Below are 19,669 nucleotides of genomic sequence, written 5' to 3'. Positions count from 1 at the left end.
GTCAATAATTGTATCTTATATGGTTCTGATCCAATATCGTGACACACCTTTATATAATCTTCCAAGTTGCTTCCCTTAGCTTTTAAAGGTTGGAGCGCCTTTTGGCATGCAGAGTTAGCGTATCATTAGCAAATAACTGTAAAAGCATGTCCCTTAGATTATATTGAGACACCACCCTCATTAAATTTTGTTCAAGTCTGGCTATAAAGTCAACATAAGGTTCTCCATTAGATTGTCTAATTTATGTAAATGGTGGAGTAGTATGTCCCAGAGGATTAAATTTTCCCCAAGCTCTTAAACATATGTATCATACTTGGGAGAGGACCTGATCGTCAAATTGTATTTGAGCCTATATTCCAAAATATCCTCCTGACCCCATCAGCTGTTTCAAGGAAATCTTAATAGGTAGATTTGAAGCAGCATTTTTATAGGCTTGTTGATTTGCTTCATCTTGCCACTAGGTTTTAAACTGTAAAAATTCAGAAAATGATAAATGAGTTCTTGCAACCATATCCCGGTCAAAAGGGATCAGCCTTTCAGCTTGTGAAAGTCCTTGAATTAAACCCATGGTATATGGAGAGTTAGTATCATATTTTGTACATGCTTGTTTTATCTCTTTGACTGTCTTAAAAGGAAGAGGATGATAGTCATAAGTAATAGGACCTTGTGGATATTGTGGGCCAGGGGGAACATGAGTGACTACCCACAGGGAGGGCTAGGGCATCTCATCCTCTTGTGGTTGTGCCTGTCTAATCCCCCTTTGAAAGGGAGAATACGGTTGGGCACTGTCAGACAAGGTTTCAAAATGTCATCATCCCATGGAGTCTCTGGATCCAAAGTGGGTGGCTCCCTTAAGGATGCTGAAGGATGAGCCACACTAACTATGGGAAAATAATCCTTATCCCAAATAATTTTATTCTCTTTCGCTCTTTTCTTTTGGGGTGCAGAGGTGCTTTTTCCCCTTCAGAATCACTATTTTCATATAAACAAGATTCATTCTCCAACTGTTTATATATTGTCTCTACAGAGTCTTCAGAATTGGAGGCTTTCTAGTGCAGTGTTAATAAGATTCCCCAGTGACCAGACAAAGGAATATGTTCCCCACAATGACAACCTCTACGTAGGCAATGCATAACTTCTTACCATTCTTTATACCTTAAAGTACCTCTGTCTGGATCAAGCCACTAGTGATGTTTTTCAACAGCAGAAAATAAGTCTTTAAAAGCAGAATGAAACACTTGCACTTCCAACCTTTTCAACAGTCTTTAAAATCTGCATATACCTGGTATGCTTAGAAGGATTTTGTCCCATTGTTACCCTGATTGAATTATATGCAGCGGGTATAGTCACCAGGTACTTTTCACCTGCCCCTCTTTGGTTGGAATTCCCCGCATTTGTGGCCACCTGAGGAGAATCTTGGAAAGCTGGCTTCAGCTTTCAGGTACCTGTTTGGGCACTACTTGTCGAGTCCAGCTCAATAGCACAAGTTCCTGAAAGCACAGAGTGGGAAAGAATGAGAAACACTTAAGAAAGTTACAGCAGGAATCAGGGGACCAATACGTCCATGAAGTGAAGGTGCACAAACTGATCTCAAGTCTGCTTTATTATAATTTTTGAGGCTTGTTTGTACGTGTTTACATGAGCATAGCAGGCCAGGATTATCCTGAAAGGTAAATGGGATTCAAACTATGGAGAGTCACTTGGATCACAGGCCATCAATCCAGCTTAGTACTCTGGACTGCTACACAGGAGAAAATAACAAAGAAAAAGAAAATGATCATTTAAAACCTGGCCCTGAAAACAGACTGCTAATGTACGGGGAAAATATGAAGGTCAAGGACCAGATTGTCTTTAGCCACTAAGCCATGTCTATGACCCTGCAGGACCCCATGAATGGCAGTACACCAGGATTCCCTGTCCTTACATTGTCCTTGCATTTGCTCAGACTCGTGTCCCTTGAATCCTGTAATACCATACAACCGTCTCATCTTCTGTTGTCCTCTGCTCTTGCCCTCCTGCTTTCCCTGCCTCAGGGTCTTCTTCCAGCCGACCCTTTGCATCAGGTGGCCAAAGTATTGGAGCCTCAGCAGCAGTCCATGCAGTGAATATTCAGGGTAGATCTCCTTTAGAATTGACTGGCTTGATCTCCTTGCTGTCCAGGGGACTCTCAAGAGTCTTGTCCAGCACTACAGTTGAAAAACTTCAACTCTTCAATGTGCAGCCTTCTTTATGGTCCCAACTTTCACATCCATATGTAACTTGTCATTTGCTTCTCCACAGGATCATCCTGACTCGGAAGTCTAGTGCGTGTCTCCTTTGTCTCTTGCATTTGCAGGTGGATTCTTCATGGCTGAGCCACCGGGCAAACCTGTAATTTGGGATAGCCAGTAGCCCTATGTGGGTGTTGAAATGAAGGTCTCTTTTACTTTCACTCCAAGGGCACAGGTTCAATCCATGGTTAGGGAACTTAGGTCCTCTAAGCCACATGGCAAAAAAAAAAAAAAATCCCATAGACTATCATATACAGTAAATACATTACAAATTATCTACATAAATTTTAGTTTAATCTGTAATGAGAAGGACAACTTACTTTTTCTGTGTTAGGCATAGCTTTTGTACTATTTGTACTAACAGTCATTTCCAAAATAACTCTCAGATATTTGTTTTATTTTTTTAATTTAATATATTTTAATCAGAGGCTAATACTTTACAATATTGTGGTGGTTTTTACTATACATTGACATGAAGCAGCCATGGGTGTACATGTGTCCCTTGATCCTGAAACCCCTGCCAACCTCCCTCCCCATCCCATCCCTCTGGGTTGTCCCAGAGAACCAGTATTGGGTGTTCTGCTTTATGCATCAAATTTGCACTAGTCATCTATTTGACATATGGTAATATACATATTTAGATGTTTTACTTTTATATTGTCCCACCCTTGCCTTCTCCCACTTGGTTCCATACGAAAAAGGCTTTGCTCTTAGAGGATGATATAATTAGGGCTAAAAACCATAACTGTATGTAACTAGACCTGCCGACAACTGTGGTGGCCTTTTTTGAACCCACAGGTGTCCGCAGTGACCATCTCTGTCAGAGAACAGAATATTCAAGCCAGTATGTTTGAGTACAACTGCTGTATGTTTTTTACTCAGACTCACATGCCTCCAAAAGACTTAGCCCCTGTGCCACAGCTATTGAGCCTGTGCTCTACAGCCTAGAAGCCGCAACTGCTGTGCCCACGTGCTGCAACTACTGAAGCCTGGTCTCCCCAGAGCCTCTGTTTCACAAGTCGGGAGAACGCCCGATTAAGAAGCCTGTGCGTTGCAACTACAGAGGAGCCCCGCTCCCCATAACTAAAGAAAAGCCCATGCACAGTAATGAAGGCCCAGCATAGGCAAAAAACCCAAAAAACAAAAAAACCCACATAAACAAATAAAATCATTTAAATTTAAAAAGAAAAGGAATTATGAGACAACACACACCCACACACAGAGCCCTTCCACACACAGAGCCCTTCCACACACAGACACACACCCACACACAGACGCAGTTAATCTTCATGAGTCTCCCAGGCACCAAAGATAAGATCAGTCTGTGGATGGCTTTCCATCCTCAGGTATACATCCTGCTTTCCAGATGTTTTTGTGTCTTCTTGGATTCCTTCAGGACTCAAATACTGAGTCATGTCCTCTCAGCAAGATTGTTTAATTATTTTCCCAGACCTTATAGTACGTGTGTCTCTTTGTGGAAGGGGTCTGTGTGTGTGTGTGTGTGTGGGTGTGTATCTCTTTATGGAAGGGGTCTGTTGTTGTTTTTCAGCCACTATGTTTCAAATAATTTCCAGCAAAAACATTTGTGTTTGTGCCCGAGCGTGTGTGTGTGTGTGTTTAGTGACTTGCACTATGCAGGAATAACTACATGGCTTTGTATGAAGAACTGGAAATTACTGAAACAAGTCGACAAATGTGGAATGGGCACAGTCAGACATGCATGCCTAAGCACAAGCAACAGGGCTAGACACCTTGTTTACAGATGCCACATAAGCCTGCAGGAGAAATAGTGTAAAATGAATTATTTAATACAGAAATTCTGGAAAATGCAGGGCACTGTAAATGGGAAAAAGCTGGAGATACGTGGGGCTTCTGTGGTGGCTCAGTGGTAGGGAATCCACCTGCCAATACAGCAGACACCAGTTTGATCCCTGGAATAGTTTTCAGTAGACTATGAGAAATCTATGCCAAGACCTCAGCCCCTCAGTACTGCATGCTCCGAAAGAAAGCATGAGTGTATTTAATAAAATAACTGAGTACTTTGGCCACCTCATGCAAAGAGTATGATTTCAAGATATTTAACCTTAGCGAAGTGCTTCAGTCAATTATTTTCCTCTTATTTTAGTCTGCACTTACTTAAATAAGAGATAGCATCATTCCTTCCAAAGAAATCCCAGGGCTGATCTCCTTCAGAATGGACTGGTTGGATCTCCTTGCAGTCCAAGGGACTCTCAAGAGTCTTCTCCAACACCACAGTTCAAAAGCATCAATTTCTATCTTTCTAAATTCCATATATATGCATTCATATACTGTATTGGTGTCTCTCTTTCTGACATACTTCACTCTGCATAATAGGCTCTAGTTTCATCCACCTCATTAGAATTGATTCAAATGCATTCTTTTTTATACCTGAGTAATTTTCATTGTGTATATGTACCACAACTTCCTTATCCATGCATCTGCTGATGAACATGTATGTTCCTTCCATGTCCTAGCTATTGAAAATAGTGCTGCAATGAACATAGGGGTACATGTGTGTCTTTCTGGTTTCCTCTGTTTTTATGCCCAGCAGTGGTATTGTTGGGTCATATATGCAGTTCTATTTCCAGTTTTCAAAAGACTCTCCACACTGTACTCATTTGCATTCCCACCAACAGTGTAAGAAGATTCCCTTTCCTCCATGCCCTCTCCAGCATTTACTGTTTGTAGACTTTTTGATGGCAACCAGTGTAAGGTGGTAGCTAATTGTGGTTTTGATACATTTCTCTGGTGATGAGTGATGTTGAGCACCTTTCCGTGTGTTTCTTCAGTCAGTTAAGTTCAGTTCAGTGACTCAGTTGTGTCCAACTGTTTGCTTTCTGCCATAAGGGTGGTTTCATCAGCAAAACTGAGTTTATTGATCTTTCTCCTGGCAATCTTGATTCCAGCTTGTACTTCTTCCAGCCCAGTGTTTCTCATGATGTACTCTGCATAGAAGTTAAACAAGCAGAGTGACAATATACAGACTTGACTTACTCCTTTTCCTATTTGGATCCAGTCTGTTGTTTCATGTTCAGTTCTAACTGTTGCTTCCTGACCTGCTCACAGATTTCTCAGTATTCCCATCTCTTTCAGAATTTTCCACAGTTTGTTGTGATCCACACAGTCAAAGGCTTTGGCATAGTCAATAAAGCAGAAATAGATGTTTTTCTGGAACTCTCTTGCTTTTTCAATGATCCAGCAGATGTTGGCAATTTGATCTCTGGTTCGTCTGCCTTTTCTAAATCCAGCTTGGTCATCTGGAAGTTGACTGTTCATGTATTGCTGAAGCCTGGCTTGGAGAATTTGGAGTTTTCTTTACTCACATGTGAGATGAGTGCAATTGAGTGCAATTGAACATTCTTTGGCATTGGAATGAAAACTTTTCCAGTCCTGTGCCCATAGCTGAGTTATTTCAGGTTTGCTGGCATATTGATTGCGGCATTTTCACAGTTCTGCCTTTGAGAACTAGCACAACTGGATTTGAAATAGCTCAACTGGAATTCCATTACCTCCACTAGCTTTGTTTGTAGTGATGCTTCCTAAGGCCCATTTGACTTCACATTCCAGGATGTCTGGTTCTAGGTGAGTGATCATACCATTGTGATTATCTGGGTCACAAAGATCTTTTTTGTACAGATCTGTATGTTTTTGCCACCTCTTCTTAATATCTTCTGCATCTATTAGGTCCATACCATTTCTGTTCTTTGTTGAGCCCATCTTTGCATAAAATATTCCATTGGTATCTCCAATTTTTTTGGAGAGATCTCTAGTCTTTCCCATTCTGTTGTTTTTCCTCTATTTCTATGTTCTGATCACTGAAGAAGGTTTTCATATCTCTCCTTGATATTCTTTGGAACTCTGCATTCAAATAGGTATATATTTCCTTTTCTCCTTTGTTTGTCACTTCTCTTCTTTTTACAGCTGTTTGTCAGCCCTCCTCAGACAGCCATTTTGATTTTTTTGCAATTCTTTTTCTTGGGGATGGTCTTGATCCCTGTCTCCTGTACAGTATCACAAACCTCCATCCATAATTTATCAGGCACTCTGTCTATAAGATCTAGTCCCTTAAATCTATTTCCTACTTCCACTGTATAATCATAAGGAATTTGATTTAGGTCATACCTGAATGGTCTGGAGAAGGCAATGGCAACCCACTCCAGTGTTCTTGCCTGGACAATCCCAGGGACGGGGGAGCCTGGTGGGCTGCCATCTATGGGGTTGCACAGAGTCAGACATGACTGAAATGACTTAGCATACCTGAATGGTCTAGTGGTTTTCCCTACTTTCTTCAATTTAAGTCTGAATTTGACAATAAGGAGTTTATGATCTGAGCTACAGTCAGCTCTCGGTCTTGTTTTTGTTGACTGTATACAGCTTCTCCATCTTTGGCTATAAAGAATATAATCAATCTAATTCTCGGTCAACTTATAGGCAATTATTTGAGATTGGAAAAAAAAAAACATATGTTTTTAGTTATGAAGACTCTTGAAAGTCCCTTGGACTGCAAGGAGATCCAACCAGTCCATCCTAAAGGAGATCAGTCCTGGGTGTTCACTGGAGGGTCTGATGTTGAGACTGAAACTCCAATACTTTGGCCACCTGGTACAGAGAGCTGAATCGTTTGAAAAGAACCTGATGCTGGGAAAGATTGGGGGCAGGAGGAGACGGGGATAACAGAGGATGAGATCATTGGATGGCATCACCGACTCAATGAACATGGTTTTGGGTGGACTCCGGGATGCTGCAGTTCATGGGATAGCAAAGAGTCAGACTCGACTGAGTGATTGAACCAAATCAAACTGAAGACTAATGAATGCTTTCTTAAGAAGTTTTTTGTTGTAAAATCATACTGCTGGGTCATTTGGAAGTTTTCAACTAAAAATTATTTCTTCTCATCATATATCTCCTTACTGTTTTATTTTGCTGCATAAGAAAAGCATGCTATAGAAAAAGATTTTTTAATTAAAACATGCTATTTGTAACTTTCACACTGATAATGACAGTTTTATTACTGAAAATGTGTTTCTATAATGTATATCTTGTGCTATAATGAATAAAAAGTTATGGAGAGGCTTTGTCCTCTGGCATTAAATAAACTTTCATCCCATTCCAGATATATACTCCATTCTGCTGTCTAATTTTAATGAATAATGTCAAAACTATAAAAATAAAACTCAAAAACTTGTAAAAATGTCAGCTGCTTTCAAAAAACCTATCCTGAAATACTTAAGATTTATGAATTTATAATATGTTTGTAATAATTGTTTATAGCAAGAAATGTTGATTTCCTCAATTATCAATAAGGAAGCAGTTTTCTACAGGTGAGAACTTAGCTTTCCTACCTGCTGGTTATGAAAACCAAGAAAAATTTTACTAGTCTCAATTTCTCTATAAGCCTTAGGTGCTTATTTTTCTTCAGGGCTCAAATAATAAAATTTAACATTATATCTAATGTGGTTTTTTTTGTGTGTGAAATAATTGGGAAAAAAGAGCACACGATTTTTTAAATATTATTGTGCTGTTCAGTCACCAAGTCATGTCTGATTTTTTGCAACACCATGAGCTGCAGTGTACCAGGCCTCACTGTCCTTCATTAAGTCCCAGAGTTTGTTCAACTTCATGTCCATGGAGTCAGTGGATGCTACATAATTGTCTCATCCTTGGTCACCACTTTCTTCTTTTGCTCTCACTCTTTCCCAGCATCAGGGTTTTTCCAGTGAGGCAGCTGTTTACATTAGGTGGCCAGTGCTGGACTTCAGCTTCAACATCAGTCCTTCCAATGGACATTCAGGGTTGATTTACTTAGGATTGACTGTCTTGATCTCATTTGAGTCCAAAGGATTCTCAAGAGACTGCTCTAGCATCAAAATTTGAAAGCATCAGTTCTTCAAAGCTGAGCCTTCTTTGTGCCTCTCACATCCATATATGATTACTGGAAAAGCTATAGCTTTGAATATATAGGCATTTGTTGGCAAAGCAATGTCTCTATTTTTTAATACGGTGTCTAGTTTTGTCACAGGAGCAAGCATCTTTTAATACCATGGCTGCAATCAACATGGGACCACATAACATCATCTTAGTTTTTTGAGTACTGAACATTAAGCCAGTTTTTAAACTCTCTTTCAAGAGTCCTCTTTCAACTCTCCTTATCAAGAGGCTCACCTGCACTTAAAGTTCATAGGAGTACCATTGACAATATCTAAGACATTAAAGAAATCTAAGTTTCTATTGATAGATAATGAATAAAGATGTGGCATATTATGAAATGGTACTCTTCTACAAAAATAAAATTTTGCCATTTACAGGAAAATGGATGGACTTGGAGGGCATTCAGTTCTGTTCAGTACAGTTACTCAGTCGTCTGACTCTCTGCGACCCCATGAACCACAGCACATCAGGCTTCCTGTCCATCACCAACTTCTGGAGTTTACTCAAACCCATGTCCATTGAGTCGGTGATGCCATCCAACCATCTCATCCTCTGTAGTCCTGTTCTCCTCCTGCCCTCAATCTTCCCCAGCATCAGGGTCTTTTCCAATGAGTAAGCTGTTTGTATCAGGTGGCCAAAGTACTGGAGTTTCAGCTTCGGCATCAGTCCTTCCAGTGAACACCCAGGACTGCTCTCCTTTAGGATGGACTGGTTGGATCTCCTTGCAGTCCAAGGGACTCTCAAAAGTCTTCTCCAACACCACAGTTCAAAAGCATCAATTCTTTGGTGCTCAGCTTTCTTCACAGTTCAACTCTCACATCCATACATGACCAATGGAAAAACCATAGCCTTGACTAAATGGACCTTTGTTGGCAAAGTAATGTCTCTGCTTTTCAACATGCTGTCTAGGTTGGTCATAACTTTCCTTCCAAGGAGTAAGCATCTTTTAATTTCATGGCTGCAATCACCATCTGCAGTGATTTTGGAGCCCGGAAAAATAAAGTCAACCACTGTTTCCCCATCTATCTGACATGAAGTGACAGGACCAGTTGCCACGATTTTAATTTTCTGAATGCTTTGCTTTAAGCCAACTTTTTCACTCTCCTCTTTCACCTTCATCAAGAGGCTTTTTAGTTCCTCTTCACTTTCTGCCATAAGGGTGGTGTCATCTGCATATCTGAGGTTATTGGTATTTCCCTCGGCAATCTTGGTTCCAGCTTGTGCTTCATCCAGCTCAGCATTTTTCATGATGTACTCTGCTGTTGCTGCTAAGTCACTTCAGTCATGTCCGACTTTGTGTGACCCCATAGACGGCAGCCAACGAGGCTCCCCCATCCCTGGGATTCTCCAGGCAAGAAGACTGGAGTGGGTTGCCGTTGCCTTCTCCAATGCATGAAAGTGAAAAGTGAAAGTAAAGTCACCCAGACATGTCCGACCCTCAGCGACCCCATGGACCACAGCCTTCCAGGCTCCTCCATCCAAGGGATTCTCCAGGTAGGAGTACCAGAGTTGGGGTGCCATTGCTTTCTCCGATGTACTCTGCATATAAGTTAAATAAGCATGGTGACAATATACAGCTTTGATGTACTCCTTTTCCTATTTGGAAAATAGGATGTACTTTGATGTACTCCTTTCCCAGTGTTGTTCCATGTCCAGTTCTAACTTTTGCTCCCTGACCTGAATATAGGTTTCTCAAGAGGCAGGTCAGGTGGTCTGACACTATTTCCACTGTTTCTCCAAATAGTTTATAATAACTATAAATACAAAATTAGCTTTAAAAATTGTGAATCGCTACATAGTTAGCCTGTAAGAAATCATACTGTACTTCAGCTATAATTTTTAAAAATAATAATAATGAAGTAAAGGAAAAAGAAAGAAGATGTTGGATAACAACAAAGGGCAAAAATAATCAAATTTATAAGAGAATATAGAATTTTATTTGACCCAAACTGAGATATATAACCTGAGAGATAGACTCCCAGAAAACTCTGAGGACTGTTCCATCTATTACAAGTCAAAAACATAATCATATACATTTTGTGGAAAAGCAAATATACATAAAATAACATACTGATATTTTACATAAGCTTCACCAAGGAGGATACATGGTTCAGCTAGGAACACATAAAACAAGTAGAAAGTCACAGTTACCCACTACCGAGTTAGAAAAGAATTCCATTCTTTTTAGAAGTTGGTAATTGATAATGTCAGAAGAAAGGAAAAGAGAAGATCTTTATAACTGAGCAGGCAGTTTCCACCGTTCAGGAACTTTGATTAATGTGCATTGCAGATGCGCACTGCACATTAGGGAGAGAAGGAGGAGATCTAAATAGACAGAGAAAGTTTTTTAATGCCTTAAAATGTAAATATTAGTTCATCTATTGTCTGAGTCCCCAGGTAAGCCCAAATGAGATAATAAACCTACTAGTTATATTATTTTCACATATTTTCTTATTCAACTAGGTTGTCTTCCATTTTCTCATGTACCATTGCTGTGAAAAAGCTTTTAAGCTTAATTATGTGTCATTTAATTTTAACTATGTCTAATTTAATTATGTGTCCAAAAGTTGGTTTAAAACTCAACATGCAGAAAACTAAGATCAAGGTATCTGGTCCCAGCACTTCATGGCAAATAGATGGAGAAACAATGGAAAGAAACAGTGAGAAACTTTATTATACTGGCCTCCAAGATCACTGTACATGATGATTGCAGCCATGAAATTAAAAGACACTTGCTCCTTGGAAGAAAAGCTATCTAGACCAACCTAGAGAGCATATTGGAGAAGGCAATGGCACCCCACTCCAGCACTCTTGCTTGGAAAATCCCATGGACAGAGGAGCCTGGTGGGCTGCAGTCCATGGGGTCGCTGGGAGTCAGACATGACTGAGCGACTTCACTTTCACTTTTCACTTTCATGCATTGGAGAAGGCAATGGCAACCCACTCCAGTGTTCTTGCCTGGAGAATCCTAGGGACAGGGGAGCCTGGTGGGTTGCCGTCTATGGAGTCACACAGAGTCGGACACGACTGAAGCGACTTAGCAACAGCAGCAGCAGCAGAGAGCATATTAAAAAGCAGAGACATTACTTTGTCAACAAAGGTCCATTTAGTCAAAGGTAGAGTTCTTCCAGCTGTCATGTAAGGATATGAGATTTGGACCATAGAGAAAGTTGAGCAGCAAAGATATGATGCTTTTGAACTGTGGTGTTGGAGAAGACTTTTGAGAGTCCCTTGAACTACGTGGTAATCCAACCAGTCAACCCTAAAGTAAATCAGTCCTGAATATTCATTGGAAGTACTGATGCTGAAGCTGAAATTCCAATACTTTGGCCACCTTATGTGAAGAACTGACTCATTGGAAAAGACCCTGATATTGGGGAAAATTGAAGGCAGAATCAGAGAGGATAAAAGAAAAACGAATTAAAAGAAATAAGGACAATCTCAGAGACCTCCAGGACAATATTAAACGCTACAACATTCGAATCATAGGGGTTTCAGAAGAAGAAGACAAAAAGAAAGACCATGAGAAAATACTTCAGGAGATAATAGTTGAAAACTTTCCCTAAAATGGGGAAGGAAATAATCACCCAAGTCCAAGAAACCCAGAGAGTCCCAAACAGGATAAACCCAAGGAGAAACACCCCAAGACACATATTAATCAAATTAACAAAGATCAAACACAAAGAACAAATATTAAAAGCAGCAAGGGAAAAACAACAAATAACACACAAGGGAATTCCCATAAGGATAACAGCTGATCTTTCAATAGAAACTCTTCAAGCCAGGAGGGAATGGCAAGACATACTTAAAATAATGAAAGAAAATAACCTACAGCCCAGATTATTGTACCCAGCAAGGATTTCATTCAAGTATGAAGGAGAAATCAAAAGATTTTCAGACAAGCAAAAGCTGAGAGAATTCTGCACCACCAAACCAGCTCTCCAACAAATACTAAAGGATATTCTCTAGACAGGAAACACAAAAACGGTGTATAAATTCGAACCCAAAACAATAAAGTAAATGGCAACGGGATCATACTTATCAGTAATTACCTTAAATGTAAATGGGTTGAATGCCCCAACCAAAAGACAAAGACTGGCTGAATGGATACAAAAACAAGACCCCTACATATGTTGTCTACAAGAGACCCACCTCAAAACAGGGGACACATATAGACTGAAAGTGAAGGGCTGGAAAAAGATTTTCCATGCAAATAGGGACCAAAAGAAAGCAGGAGTAGCAATACTCATATCAGATAAAAAAGACTTTAAAACAAAGGCTGTGAAAAGAGACAAAGAAGGTCACTACATAATGATCAAAGGATCAATCCAAGAAGAAGATATAACAATTATAAATATATATGCACCCAACACGGGAGCACCACAGTACGTAAGACAAATGCTAACAAGTATGAAAGGAGAAATTAACAATAACACAATAATAGTGGGAGACTTTAATACCCCACTCACACCTATGGATAGATCAACTAAACAGAAAATTAACAAGGAAACACAAACTTTAAATGATACAATAGACCAGTTAGACCTAATTGATATCTATAGGACATTTCATCCCAAAACAATGAATTTCACCTTTTTCTCAAGCGCACATGGAACCTTCTCCAGGATAGATCACATCCTGGGCCATAAAGCTAGCCTTGGTAAATTCAAAAAAAATAGAAATCATTCCAAGCATCTTTTCTGAACACAATGCAGTAAGATTAGATCTCAATTACAAGAGAAAAACTATTAAAAATTCCAACATATGGAGGCTGAACAACACGCTCCTGAATAACCAACAAATCACAGAAGAAATCAAAAAAGAAATAAAAATTTGCATAGAAACGAATGAAAATGAAAACACAACAACCCAAAACCTGTGGGACACGGTAAAAGCAGTCCTAAGGGGAAAGTTCATAGCAATACAGGCACACCTCAAGAAACAAGAAAAAAGTCAAATAAATAACCTAACTCTACATCTAAAGCAACTAGAAAAGGAAGAAATGAAGAACCCCAGGGTTAGTAGAAGGAAAGAAATCTTAAAAATTAGAGCAGAAATAAATGCAAAAGAAACAAAAGAGACCATAGCAAAAATCAACAAAACCAAAACCTGGTTCTTTGAAAGGATAAGTAAAATTGACAAACCATTAGCCAGACTCATCAAGAAACAAAGGGTGAAAAATCAAATCAATAAAATTAGAAATGAAAATAGAGAGATCACAACAGACAACACAGAAATACAAAGGATCATAAGAGACTACTATCAACAATTATATGCCAATAAAATGGACAACGTGGAAGAAATGGACAAATTCTTAGAAAAGTACAACTTTCCAAAACTGGACCAGGAAGAAATAGATAATCTTAACAGACCCATCACAAGCACGGAAATTGAAACTGTAATCAAAAATCTTCCAGCAAACAAAAGCCCAGGTCCAGATGGCTTCACAGCTGAATTCTACCAAAAATTTAGAGAAGAGCTAACACCTATCCTGCTCAAACTCTTCCAGAAAATTGCAGAGGAAGGTAAACTTCCAAACTCATTCTATGAGGCCACCATCACCCTAATACCAAAACCTGACAAAGATCCCACAAAAAAAGAAAACTACAGGCCAATATCACTGATGAACATAGATGCAAAAATCCTTAACAAAATTCTAGCAATCAGAATCCAACAACACATTAAAAAGATCATACACCATGACCAAGTGGGCTTTATCCCAGGGATGCAAGGATTCTTCAATATCCACGAATCAATCAATGTAATACACCACATTAACAAATTGAAAAATAAAAACCATATGATTATATCAATAGATGCATAGAAAGCCTTTGACAAAATTCAACACCCATTTATGATAAAAACTCTCCAGAAAGCAGGAATAGAAGGAACATACCTCAACATAATAAAAGCTATATATGACAAACCCACAGCAAACATTATCCTCAATGGTGAAAAATTGAAAGCATTTCCTCTAAAGTCAGGAACAAGACAAGGGTGCCCACTTTCACCATTACTATTCAACATAGTTTTGGAAGTTTTGGCCACAGCAACCAGAGCAGAAAAAGAAATAAAAGGAATCCAAATTGGAAAAGAAGAAGTAAAACTCTCACTATTTGCAGATGACATGATCCTCTACATAGAAAACCCTAAAGACTCCACCAGAAAATTACTAGAACTAATCAATGACTATAGTAAAGTTGCAGGATATAAAATCAACACACAGAAATCCCTTGCATTCCTATACACTAATAATGAGAAAACAGAAAGAGAAATTAAGGAAACAATTCCATTCACCATTGCAACGGAAAGAATAAAATACTTAGGAATATATCTACCTAAAGAAACTAAAGACCTATATATAGAGAACTATAAAACACTGGTGAAATAAATCAAAGAGAACACTAGTAGATGGAGAAATATACCATGTTCATGGATTGGAAGAATCAATATAGTGAAAATGAGTATACTCTAGCTTTTATATTCATTTTCAGTTATGGGTTTTTCTATTGGCTTTCTTGTACTCTTCTTTTTTCACTCCTGTTTTAATCACTTTTTCCCCTTCTTTTCTCTCTTCTTTTCCCTTTGAACGTGTGTGAGTTTCTTTGGGTGTCCTGGGCCCTTGAGTATCACTTTCGTCATTAGTCTTGGGATTTTTCTTTTCTAGGTTGTATGGCCCGTGAAGTCTTGGGCCGATATAGTAAAGGGTCAGGCCTGACCCCTATTATGGGAGACACAATCCAGAATATTGGACCACCAGAATACTTCCAACCCCATGGAACATTAATTAATGAGAGCTGATCCAAAGGCTTTCATCTAAAGACTATGATCAATATTCCCCAAAGGACATCAAAATCCAGTGCTGACATCGCAGGGCAAACCTGCAACAAAATAGGAGCTCTACTTAGCAAATTTCAGGATATCTCAAATCCTGAAAGATGATGCTAAGAAAGTGCTGCAGTCAATGTGCCAGCAAATTTGGAAAACTCAGCAGTGCCCACAGGACTGTAAAAAGTCAGTTTTCATTCCAATCCCAAAGAAAGACAATGCCAAAGAATGCTCAAACTACCGCACAATTGCACTCATTTCACACATTACTAAAATAATGCTCAAAATTCTCCAAGCCAGGCTTCAGCATACGTGAACTGTGAATTTCCAGATGTTCAAGCTGGTTTTAGAAAAGGCAGAGGAACCAGAGATCAAACTGCCAACATCCACTGGAACACAGAAAAAGCAAGAGAGTTCCAGAAAAACACCTATTTCTGCTTTATTGATTATGCCAAAGTCTTTGATTGTGTGGATCACCATAAACTGTGGAAAATTCGGAAAGAGATGGGAATACCAGACCACCTGACCTGCCTCTTGAGAAACCTGTATGCAGGTCAGGAAGTAACAGAACTGGACATGGAACAACAGACTAGTTGCAAATAGGAAAGGGGGTACGTTAAGGCTGTATATTGTCACCCTGCTTATTTAACTTATATGCAGACAACATCATGAGAAACGCTGGGCTGAATGAAGCACAAGCTGGAATCAAGATTTCCAGGAGAAATACCAATAACCTCAGATATGCAGATGACACCACCCTTATGGCAGAAAGTGAAGAAGAACTAAAACCCTCTTGATGAAAGTGAGAGAGGAGAGTAAAAAGCTGGGCTTAAGATCAACATTCAGAAAAATAAGACCATGGGATCTGGTCCCACCACTTCATGGGAAATAGATGGGGAACAGTGAAAACACGTCAGACTTTTATTTTTTTGGCTCTAAAATCACTGCAGATGGTGATTGCAGCCATGAAATTAAACGATGCTTAATCCTTGGAAGGAAACTTATGACTAACCTAGACAGCGTATTACAAAGCAGAGACATTACTTTGCTAACAAAGGTCCGTCTAGTCAAGGCTATGATTTTTCTAGGGGTCATATATGATGTGAGTTGGACTGTGAAGAAAGATGAGTGCTGAAGAATTGATGCTTTTGGACTGTGGTATTGGAGAAGAGTCTTGAGAGTCCCTTGGACTGCAAGGAGATCCAACCAGTCCATCCTAAAGGACATCAGTCCTCGGTGTTCATTGGAAGGACTGATGTTGAAGCTGAAACTCCAACATTTTGGCCACCTGATGGGCAGAGCTGACTCATCTGAAAAGACCCTGATGCTGGGAAAGATTGAGGGCAGGAGGAGAAGGGAACGACAGACGATGAGATGGTTGGATGGCATCACCGACTCAATGGACATGAGTTTGGGTGAACTCCAGAGTTGGTGATGGACAAAGAGGCCTGGTGTGCTGAAGTCCATGGGGTCACAAAGAGTCGGGCACGAATGAGTGACTGAACTGAACTGCTCCTTGGAAGAAAAGCTATGACAACTCTAGGCAGCGTGTTAAAAGGCAGAGATATTACTTTGCTGATATGATGTGAAAGTTGGGACCATAAAGAAGGCTGAACATTGAAGAGTTGAAGTTTTTCAACTGTAGTGCTGGACAAGACTCTTGAGAGTCCCCTGGACAGCAAGGAGATCAAGCCAGTCAATCCTAAAGGAGATCTACCCTGAATATTCACTGCATGGACTGCTGCTGAGGCTCCAATACTTTGGCCACCTGATGCAAAGGGTCAGCTGCAAGAAGACCCTGAGGCAGGGAAAGCAGGAGGGCAAGAGCAGAAGACAACAGAAGATGAGACGGTTGTATGGTATTACAGGATTCAAGGGACACGAGTCTGAGCAAATGCAAGGACAATGTAAGGACAGGGAATCCTGGTGTACTGCCATTCATGGGGTCCTGCAGGGTGATAGACATGGCTTAGTGGCTGAAAAACAACAACTCCACCAAAGAGATCCTAGTCTAATCTGTCATTATCCTGAAAGGTAAATGGGATTCAAACTATGGAGAGTCACTTGGATCACAGGCCATCAATCCAGCTTAGTACTCCAGACTGCTACACTGGAGAAAATAACAAAGAAAAAGAAAATGATCATTTAAAACCTGGCCCTGAAAACAGACTGCTAATGTACGGGGAAAATATGAAGGTCAAGGACCAGATTATCTTTAGCCACACATCATGTTTCAAATAATTTCCACCAAAAACATTTGTGTTTGTGCCCACGTGCGCGCGTGTGTGTGTGTGTGTGTTGAGTGACTTGCACTATGCAGGAATAACTACATGGCTTTGTTATGAAGAACTGGAAATTACAGAAACAAATGGACAAATGTGGAACGGGCAGTTCAACAACAGAGAACAGAATTTTCAATTTAGAGAAAAGTATACATTTGAACTGAGCAATATCTTAAGTTCAATTCATTTCAACACCCACATAGGGCTACTGGCTATCCCAAATTACAGGTTTATGTGGTGGCTCAGCCATGAAGAATCCACCTGCAAATGCAAGAGACAAAGGAGACACGCACTAGACTTATGGGCCAGGATGATCCTGTGGAGAAGCAAATGACAACACTCCAGAATTCTTGCCTGGAGAATCCCATGGACACAGGAGCCAGGTGGGCCAGGTAGAGTTAGGGTTCTGGTGAAGATGCTCCTCTGATTTGCAAACTGCTGAGTTCTTGCTGCTGCCACTCATAGTGAACCCTCTGAGGTCAGCTTCATAAGAGTAGAGAGAGATTCATTTCCTATGAGTTCCTCTGTGGTGGCATAATGACATCCTAGAGGGCCTGCTTCACAATATTGTCATCTTCTAGAGTTAGGGCATCAGTACACAATTTTAGGAAAATAAAAACAAAAACCAAAAACATAAAACAACCAGACCATGACAACTAGCCAACACAATGTAAGTGTAGATGAAATCTCTGGACAAGCCCGTATTTGTTTGAGAAAGTCTACAGAGAAGTTTTAACCTATGTCATGTGTGCAGATTCTGGTATTTTTGGCAAAGGGTTGAATAAAGATATGTAAAAAGACTAAATAACCAGGAAGTTTTGATTATTCATGGAGTCAACTTCTCAGGTTTGTTTCTTCAGAGTATTAAAACTAGTCCTCCATCTCAAATACATTCAGCATATGAGTGTTCAGGAAGTCCTCAGATTAAGCACCAAAAAACACACTGGTGAACTTTTTTCTTGGATTTAACTATGTACACACTGAGTTTATAATCTTGGGAAAGAAAACTCTAGCAAAGTGAAGTGAAACCATCTGAGGGTTTACTCTTCTTTTTTATATTACAGAAACCAGCTAACTGTGTATTCCCTATAAATTCTCAGAAGAAATATGTTTCAGAAATTACTTGATGAATGGTCTCTCACTACACATGAGTAAAATTTTATTGAGGCCATTGAACTAGCCCTGAACTTCATCTTACTACAGAAGATACTTTCAAATCACACTGTTAAAAGGCAAGGTTAGTGTCTAAATTTGCAGTTAACACACACACGAGACACACAAATACAGCAGTGACACAAAGCAAGGCCAAAATACATTGAGTGCAACACTTTCTTGTATTTTTCAGCGGCGGTTCCTTCCTTTCCCTTATCTCAGCTAAGGGAAAAATTTATAAAAGTCTTACTTTATAGAATTTACTTAGGAAACTGTACAATGTGATTCCATCACTCATCAAATTCAGCACTATTTGGTTACAATGCATATGACTTTCGAGAATGAAATGACATACAAGCTGGTTTCCTCGGTGTGTATGCCCAGCAGTGGGATTGCTGGGTCATAAGGCAGTTCTATTTCCAGTTTTTTAAGGAATCTCCACACTGTTCTCCATAGTGGCTGTACTAGTTTGCATTCCCACCAACAGTGTAATAGGGTGCCCTTTTCTCCACACCCTCTCCAGCATTTATTGCTTATACACTTTTGGATCGCAGCCACTCTGACTGGTGTGAAATGGTACCTCATTGTGGTTTTGATTTGCATTTCTCTGATAATTAGTGTTGTCAGAATTGAAAGAGACAAGTGTACCCCAATGTTCATCGCAGCACTGTTTAAAATAGCCAGGACATGGAAGCAACCTAGATGTCCATCAGCAGATGAATGGAAAGAATGCTGTGATACATATACACAATGGAGTATTACTCAGCCATTAAAAAGAATACATTTGAGTAAGTTCTAATGAGGTGGATGAAACTGGAGCCTATTATACAGAGTGAAGTAAGCCAGAAAGAAAAACACCAATACAGTATACTAACGCATATATATGGAATTTAGAAAGATGGTAACAATAACTCTGTATATAAGACAGCAAAAGAGACACTGATGTATATAACAGTCTTTTGGACTCTGTGGGAGAGAGGGAGGGTGAGATGATTTGGGAGAATGGCACTCAAAATATGTATAGTATCATATATGAAACGAGTCGCCACTCCAGGTTCGATGCACGATACTGGATGCTTGAGGCTGGGCACTGGGACAACCCAGAGGTATGGTATGGGGAGGGAGGAGGGAGGAGGGTTCAGGATGGGTAACATGTGTATACCTGTGGAGGATTCATTTGATATATGG

Source organism: Bos taurus, chromosome Y, assembly GCF_002263795.3.
Source record: "Bos taurus isolate L1 Dominette 01449 registration number 42190680 breed Hereford chromosome Y, ARS-UCD2.0, whole genome shotgun sequence".
Classification (NCBI taxonomy): domain Eukaryota; kingdom Metazoa; phylum Chordata; class Mammalia; order Artiodactyla; family Bovidae; genus Bos; species Bos taurus.
The sequence above is the reverse complement of the archived record's forward strand: the minus strand, read 5'-3'. Positions refer to the sequence as shown.